The following is an 8843-nucleotide window of genomic DNA, read 5'->3' on the forward strand; positions in this document are numbered from 1 at the left end:
TCGCTAAACGTCGCAAACCCGCGGGGAGGCGCAGGAGAGAAAACCACAAGTTCCAGCATCCAGTGCGCCAACTGGCCCTGAACAGCCCGACTTAGCTGCCGAATGGGATGATGGGAGTTGGAGTCTCGCCGGGTGTTCCGACCGATTTCCCCACCCCCGCCACGTGTTTTCGGATGTTACTGGACGCGCATGTTTTTCAGAACTAAGTTTATTCGTTTCACAGAGTTATTTCCTAAGTTTGGATTAGTTGTCAACCGCCTAGTTGAGAAAGAGTCTCTTACTTTGTTTCGTCAAAAAAAGACCTGGTTATTTATTTATAATTTTTTTCCAAATATATCTTTCCCTTTTTGGCTTCCCCCCCCCCCTTTTTTTTTACTTACCTGCCCCTCCACTCCCCACTGGGTATTTCTCTCATCGACGAAAGGCAGACAGTGCGGTGTGCTGCTTTTTTAGGCCAGAAGGCCAATTCGGCTATGGTCAAATCCTTTAGAAATCCTTCAGATTTCGTGTGAGAGATCACGTAGCACGCAGTAGGTGTTGAATAAGACTCCTTCATTGGCAAAGGGTTGCTCCTTATTCCTTATGGAGGGACGTGGTCTGTTGCAGCTCAGCTGTGGGGTGTCAGTGGTAATGACTTACTGCTCCATCCTTACAAGTGCTCAAAGTCTAAATCTTATCCTTTTATAACGAATCTATGCGGCAAATTAAAATGAACTAAGAACAGCTCTGCCTGCTCTGTAATCTGCTTTGATCCAAGTATCTGTAATCTCCGACGTAGCTATAGTTTCCACCACGTCCAGGAGTAGAGATGACCATCAGCAGAACCAGTCGACCCTGCAGTGTCAAATTTCAGGAATCTCTTAAATCTTGGCTATTCAGTAGCAAATTCGTGTGCAGAGTGCAACTTTGTCACAAACATTGGCCTCAGCCTGGAATTATACCCTCTATATATTTTTTCTGAAAGCCATATTGCCACTAATTACAGAGCTTGCGGTCCATCGCATAGTAATTCGTACCTGGTGAGCTGGTTTTGTGAGAGAGAAACTTGTTGCCTAATCAGAGCTGTAAGGATAGCATAAGAGTACTGGATGTCACCTTCAACTCCTTTGGTGTACCCAACCCACCACCTGCCAGGGCACATAGAAACTCTTTGAAGGGTCATGAAATTGTGTGCACAGATAGTATACTTATAAAGACTTTTCTTGTGCACAATGTGTATATATTATAACTATATTGCCTGATGAGTCACATTGTTTTGCTATAGCTTTTTATTCATTGTAGCCTACTTTATAAGAAATAGTCTACATTTCTTCCCTTTTTTCCCTTAGTGTTTAACTTGATTCATAGAAAGTAGAACCAGCAGAAACTTCTTCTTATCAATTGGGCTTTTTTATCATCTTTCTAAAGTATTACTATTTCTTTAAATTTTCACCGAACACCTTTTGTTTTCAAAGTTACTACTGAAACATTGTTCAGTTTTATTAGAAATTACAACTTAGAAAATGCTATTTCCATTTAAGAACTTATATCCTGACAACTTATGACCTTAATTTTAAAATACTGTGTAGTTAAAAATTATGTGTGGACATTTTTGAAACTCCAGTTTTCATAGTAACCACTTTATAATGATAAAGACACATTTTAGGTGAATGGTGCTATAATATAAGGAGACTTAACAGTTGTTGGTTTTTGTGTGCAATATTGTTACATTAGTGATCTTAAAGATTAATGTCCCAAAGCAGAGCAATGTATGCACCAAATTCACAATCCCAACCATGTAAATGGCAGACACAAGAACATGGAACGCTAGAATCTGTAAGCAGCCTCACTGGACAGTGGGCTCAATCATTTCTTTGTCTTTTCCATACCACTCTGCTCAGAGACTTCGCTTTTTCAATTCTGTTCAGATCCTATAAAAACTGCTTTTGTTAATTAACAACAAGGTTACAGTGCCAAGAAATCCTGTTCTCTAATATCATAGAGTGTGATAAACTTTGCTGTTTGAAGTCATTTTAGTAAGAATAGAACATCTCCTCTTACTTAAAGAATCTGAGCCTTTTGAGTCACTGACACAGAAAAGCGCCTCAATTGTCACCCCGGGGGCAGAGATTCAGATAAAAGGTTTTCAGACACAGCATTCCACATTTATCTTGACTTTTTTGTTTCTAAATAAACGGAGCTCTGAGTCAGCTTCTCAACACTGCGGGTAGTCAGACTATGATGTTTCTAACAGAATCAATGACAATGTTTCTAACAGAACATGGCCAAGGCCACACAAACATTCCCCTAATTGAGAGATCACTAGTTCTTTTTTACATAGTTTTTTGCTTTTATTGTCTTAATTGTGGTAAAATAAATTTACCCATTTTAACCATTTTTAAGTGTGCGGTTCAGTAGAATGAAGTACGTTCACATTGTTGTGCAGCCCTCACCACCATCCGTCTCCAGAACTTTTTCATCTTCCCAAACTGAAAATACATGTCCATTAAACACTAACTTCCCATTCCCACCCTGCCAACCCCCTCACCCAGCTCTTGGCAATCACCACTCCACTTTCTGTCCCTCTGAATTTGACTACACTAAGTATCTCATACAAGTGGAATCATACAATATTTGTCCTTTTGTGTCTGGCTTATTTCACTTAGCACAATGTCCTCAAATTTCATCCATGGTATAGCATGCATCAGAACTATCTTCCTTTTTAAGGCTGACTGATATATATCTATATCTATGTCTATGTCTATATCTATATCTATATTACATGGCATCTTGTTTATCAGTCATCAGTTGATGGACATTTGGGTTGCTTCCACCCTTTGGCTATCATGAACACTTATATGGTTTTTAATATTTTATATATACCAGAACTTCCCCAGAACTGCTTCTTTGCTCTCTCACTTCCTAAGCAAAGATTCCTATGATAATCAATCCAGAGGTGATCCCCACACCCCCTGGTTCCTCTTGTCCTTCCCTACTACTCCCACTTAGAAGAGACCCCTGGTTCCTCCTGTTAATTGTGACAGCAAGTTCATAAAACTAACACTGTTAGAATTGTGTTCCAGGGAACTTTATCTGATATGCTTTATCACCATCCTATTAAACTAGCCTTTAACTTCCAAACACATTTATTTTTGTACTTTCATAGGACTCACACAGAGCCATATAATAATGGTAGTAGTACTAGTTAGTAGTCACCAAAGTAAGGAAACTATGTCACACCTGTAAACTGTCCTACAGTTTATAAAATATTTTTAAACAGGCAGTAGGTACCTCATGAAATACTTACCAGTTGTTGATAATATCTCTTCCTTTCAACTGCTTCGGGGAACTTAGTCTTGAGAAATGCTGACATCAGGTTTACTGCTGTTAACTACTGATAGCTGCTACTTACTTCCATCTAGTGGTCTGGGGAATAAAGGATGATAAATCTTTTGCCATTACCCTTTATCACTGTGGGAAAAAAAAGTGGTAAAAATAGAGGCCAGAGACAATCTTCAAATGCACCTTGCACAAAATGGACACTCTATAAAGGCTTTCACGAAATTTGAATTGCATTTTATCTCAATTCAGTTAAACAAACACTGAATCCTGGAGTGTATCAAATACTGTGCTAGAATATCAAAGTAAAAATACACTTATTAAGATGATATTTATTATACCAGACGCTGTAGGTATTTAAGATATTAAGATAGGCTTACCATCTAAGAATAAGATGGTTCATTTTGGGTTTTGAGTTCTTTCTTTGCAGATAAGGAAACAGCTTTAATTTTTCCATCTGTAAAATGGGTTATATGATTAAACAAAAACATATAAAATATCTAATACATTACATAATATATGTTCATTTAATTTATTTCTGTAAGCAAATCAGAAGACACAAAATTTAATAAAAATAGTTGTGCCAATGCTTTAAAGGATTAGAGAATACTATGGGAATATAGGGGAAAGGGATTCGTTTTGTCTGAAGAGATACAGGAAGCTGGAAATTAAATTAGATCCTTAAAACAGGTAACTTTGACAACAGATATTATTGTAAGCCTATCCCAGATGGAAAGAATATCTTAAACCTAAGCAACTAGAATGATGAGTCTTTAAAATAAGAGAGATACCCAATGGAGAGAAGAAATGCAAGAAGAACAGGTAAGAGATCAGTTTTGGAAAGGTTGGAGTCACACTTAGAGACAACTACACAGAGGTATCCAGCAGGCAGTTAGAAAGAGGGCACGGATGGAGACATGAACTTGGAAGTCATGTACAGAGAGAGGATAGATGGAGCAATGGGAGAGAAGAAGGTTGCAAGTTGCCTAAAAAATACGGTTATAGGGGCGCCTGGGTGGCACAGCGGCTAAGCGTCTGCCTTCAGCTCAGGGCGTGATCCCGGCGTTCTGGGATCGAGCCCCACATCAGGCTCCTCCGCTAGGAGCCTGCTTCTTCCTCTCCCACTCCCCCTGCTTGTGTTCCCTCTCTCGCTGGCTGTCTCCCTCTCTGTCAAATAAATAAATAAAATCTTAAAAAAAAAAATACGGTTATAGGATCAGGCCAACATGAAGAACTTTTTTTTTTTTTTGCAAAACTAATTTTTAAACCCAGTTCATACATAAAGAAGATTCTCAGCTGGATTTATACATGTTGGCACATATTGAACAAAGCAGTGAAGCAAGCCCACGAGAAGCCGATTTCTTGGAAGAGTAAGGAGTATCCTGGGAGAGAAATCAGCTAAAGGAAGAAGCAGCCAGAAACAAAGAGCACAGTGCAGCACAGAAGCCGACTAAGTCAGAGGGAGGAAAAGGGTAATTCTGACAGCACAACTATCGTGTAGTAGATCTGTCTCCTGGCTTAGTCCCTGTTGGATGTGTGTCTAAGGTCTACGGAGAACAGACAGGCTGCAGGTGTTCTAAAAGAGCTTTTTCAATAAAAAGCACATATGATAATGGTATCAACAATATTGCTTGAATTCTCTACTAGCTCAACAAAATAAAAAAAGACAAAACCGATGCAAGGCAGGAGCAGGGATGGGGAATGAAGAGAAATATTTCTTCTCACTCCTCATACTTCCTTTTCCATGTGGAGAAGGTGCCACTGGCACAACAGTCCTGGCCTCTTGCACCTGGCCCCTCTAATTTCTCCATGAAAACATGGAGTGACATTTCAAGATTTGGAACAGGAAATTAGACAAGGGCAACCCTGTACAAAGGCAGTGTCCTAGGGGGTGGGCTTGTTTAGAAGTCCTACAAGTAATGGGGCATGAGGAATTGCAGAGCTGAGGTCCTGTGTTACTCAGGTGGAGGGCCCCGGAGAATTAAGTGTGAGTCCTTTCTGTCATTGGAACCCACAGGTTGTTCAGATCTAACCACCTCCCTGTGCTACCAAGCTACCTGGTGATTTCTAGGTATCTTGATAATAATCTTGACTCAATTAGTAATTGTCATCGCAACCAAGTTTAGACAACTCTATAATTCTGAATAGTCCAATGTAAATGCTACTGGAAATTATGACATCAGGCTAGAGCAGTCTAAATAATTATTGGACAAAAGAATATGCACATGAATATTCAATGTGGGCCATGTATAATTAAAAAAATAGGCTTTGGAGACAAACCAGCTGAATTCAAACCCTACCTCAGCTCATTTCTACCTGTATTTCCTTAAACAAGTTGACTCTAATCTCTCTGAGACTCACTTTCCTCATCTTCAAAACACTGAGAACACTAAGGCATTGGAAGAATTATTTTCAGAGTTTTAGATACTATGCATAAAGGCAGCACAATACCTGGCATGTGGCAGGTGCTTAATAAATAGTATAAATAAATCATCATTATTATTAATAGACCCACCCCACTCACCATTTATAAATACTGATCATTTCTAATCATGTAGCCAGCATCTGAGAAAACAGACTGTGGCAGAGACCGACCATTACCTATCAAATACCCCTCTTTCTTCATGCATAACATATTTCTGAGTTTTAGTAAGACACTCTGCCATCCTTGTGGCTGGCTGTGGTCATGTGACTAACTTCTAGCCAATGATATTATTGGATTTCCAAAAGTTTTCTTGAAAGGAATTGATTTAACTGAGAAGTGTTCTCTACCCTTCCTGATACCTGGGCTTTTGGCACAGTGGCTAAAGCCTTTGCATCTATCCTGCACCAAGATACAGTCTTGAGCGAAGTACTAGTGGTGAAGATGCTAAAGCAGAAAGATGGGAGGGATTTTGGTCTCTATGCATCATGACTTAGGGGAGCTTCCATACTAGCTAGAAACTTGGTTGAGGTGAAAGAAAACTCCCTACTTTGTGAAGCCACTATTTTTGAGCCTCTGTTTTTGATAACCTAACACAATTCCTAACCCCTACAGAACATGCTTTGGAGATTGCCTATAGTTAAGTGGTGAGTGAAGGAAGAAAATCAGAAAGATAACTATTGGTCAAAGTGGTAAGAATAAGAAAAGTTTCAAGAAAAGGCAGCATTACAGAAAATAAAGGAAGAAAAATTTGAATGAAGGTGTGAAGTCATTGGTATCAAAGTCAGGATGAGTTCAGAAAAATGTCATTGTTTTTGGTCATTGGAACATAAAACTCGGGGTGGCTCAGTCGGTTGGGCGCCCAACTCTTGGTTTTGGCTCAGGTCGTGATCTCAGGGTCATGGGATTGAGCCCTGCATGGAGCATGGGGTCTGCTTGTCCCTCTCCTTCCCTCTCTGCTCCTCCTTCCCTTCCCCCTCTCATTCTCTCTCGCTCTCAAATAAATAAATGAATAAAATCTTTAAAAAAAAAAAAAGAACACAAAATTTTACTGCAGCTTGAGAAACAAATTTGAGAACTGCAAGTTGACAAAGCAAGAAATAAAGGTTCTTTCTGGGTGCCTTGGAGAGAATGGAGGAGAAGCAGCATAGGAGTGAACAAGTGAGTTAAGATTAAGAACCACGATGCCACTGATAAGAAAAGTTCAAGAAATAAAGGGAAAGAGGTAGAGAAGAATGAAATTGAGAAAAGGTATCTGCAAAAGGCTCTGGGAGAACAAATCACAGAAGCACAGATGCAGGGACAAGCCTTAAAATGATCACTTTCACAGATGAAATCTTCTCCTTTGAATGAACACTGTTTTTCAAAATAATTATATTGTCCTGACAAAATTTTTCAAACCTAAGTGCTGACAGCAGTAATTCCCATTTCTACATGGTAAATTAAATGCCACCTTCAAACACTTGCATTAAAATTTAAATGAGCATAACAGCACTCAGAATTTAATTCTGAAAGGGGAAAAATCTTGCAACACCAACAACAAAACACGCGGAAAAGTAATTGTTGGGAAAATTGCATAATTAGCTTTCCATATTTTTAAAATTGTCATGAACAGCAAATAGACTAAGAGTAAACTAATACACCAGAAGTATGTTCATGAAATCAGGCCCTCCTCAGAGCTTATCATTTACCTTTGAATTTTAGTCATCTTATGCCACAACCAAAATTTTAATGACCTAGTTCTTTCTCACCTCATTGTATATATCTCATTTTATTTCACAAAACTTACTACTGATCCAGCTCACCGTTAGCATTGCTTTAAAGGCAAACTCTACAATCTCCTTAGTACTATTTCATTCTTGAATTTATTGCATCTATTTTGCATCCTGTAAAAAGCAGTAAGAAATATGTGCTTCATTTCTGAGAATACTTCAATGAATAATCCTAACTATTCAAATAGGAAGACATCCATTTCCTATCTTCTGATTCTGCACTAACCTCAAAGTAGCCTTTGAATTCCATTTTGAGAGGAAAAGGTATGGATTTAAAAATTACAGACATAAAAAAAAACTAATAAACTATTTTCACTTTTTTTGCCCCATCTGTACAGTTGTTTCCAGAGCAAAACACTTCATCTTGGGAAGCCTGGGGATGGGGGTAACATGTGGTACTAGGGTATTTGAGAGTGTGAGTTTAGGAGTCAGAAAGACCTACATCCAAATTCTGATGCTACCTGTGTGACCTTGGACTAGTAATGAAAACTGTCTAAATCTCTTGTTCTTTATTCATAAAATAATAGTAACAACAACTTCCTGCAATTACTCCCTTCGTTATGATAAATGAAATAAGCCAGACAAAAAAGGTCAAATAATGCATGCTTCCACCTATATAAAATATCTAGAAAAGGCAAACTCATAGAGGCAGAAAATCTGTGGGCTGAAATGTTGGGGGTGGGAAGGGTAGTAGAATGGGAAGTTACTACGTAACAGGTAGAGTGTGTTTGGGGCGACAAGAAAATTTTGGAGATACAGAGTGATGGTTGCACAGTGTGAATGTCCTAAATGCCACTGAACTGTACAATTTGAAATGGTTAAAATGCCAAATTTTATATATTTTACCACAATAAAAATTTTAATGGAATTATTTCCTTATGAATAAGAATTAAAATTTTTAATTTAAAATTTACAGATCGCCAAATTTGGAGGGAGGCCCACCTTAAAATAGAGACTAGAGGACCTCAAATCTGTGACTTGCTGTGTTTATACTCCAGCAACAAGTCACTTCACATTCAGGCCTGAATGCCTATTAGTCTACGTGCTTCACACAATCACAGTCAAAATCATAATTGGATTTTTCTTCCAACTTGAAAAATTACGTTTTCTTGATTATGTTTTGAGTTCTGAAAAAACAGCTAAATAAAGGCATTTGTTTAATAGTATTGGGAGAAACAGACTAGCAAAAAAAAAACTGGTTTGATCAGAACTTCACACGATACACTAAAATAAATTTTAAATGGGTTAAGCACTTCAATATAAAAACAAGGTCATAAAAAATCCTGAAAATATATGACTCTTTAATTTATTTTGGGATAGGGAAAGAATGT

The sequence above is a fragment of the Ursus maritimus genome, unplaced genomic scaffold (genome assembly GCF_017311325.1).
Source record: "Ursus maritimus isolate PB19 unplaced genomic scaffold, ASM1731132v1 scaffold_16, whole genome shotgun sequence".
NCBI classification, from domain to species: domain Eukaryota; kingdom Metazoa; phylum Chordata; class Mammalia; order Carnivora; family Ursidae; genus Ursus; species Ursus maritimus.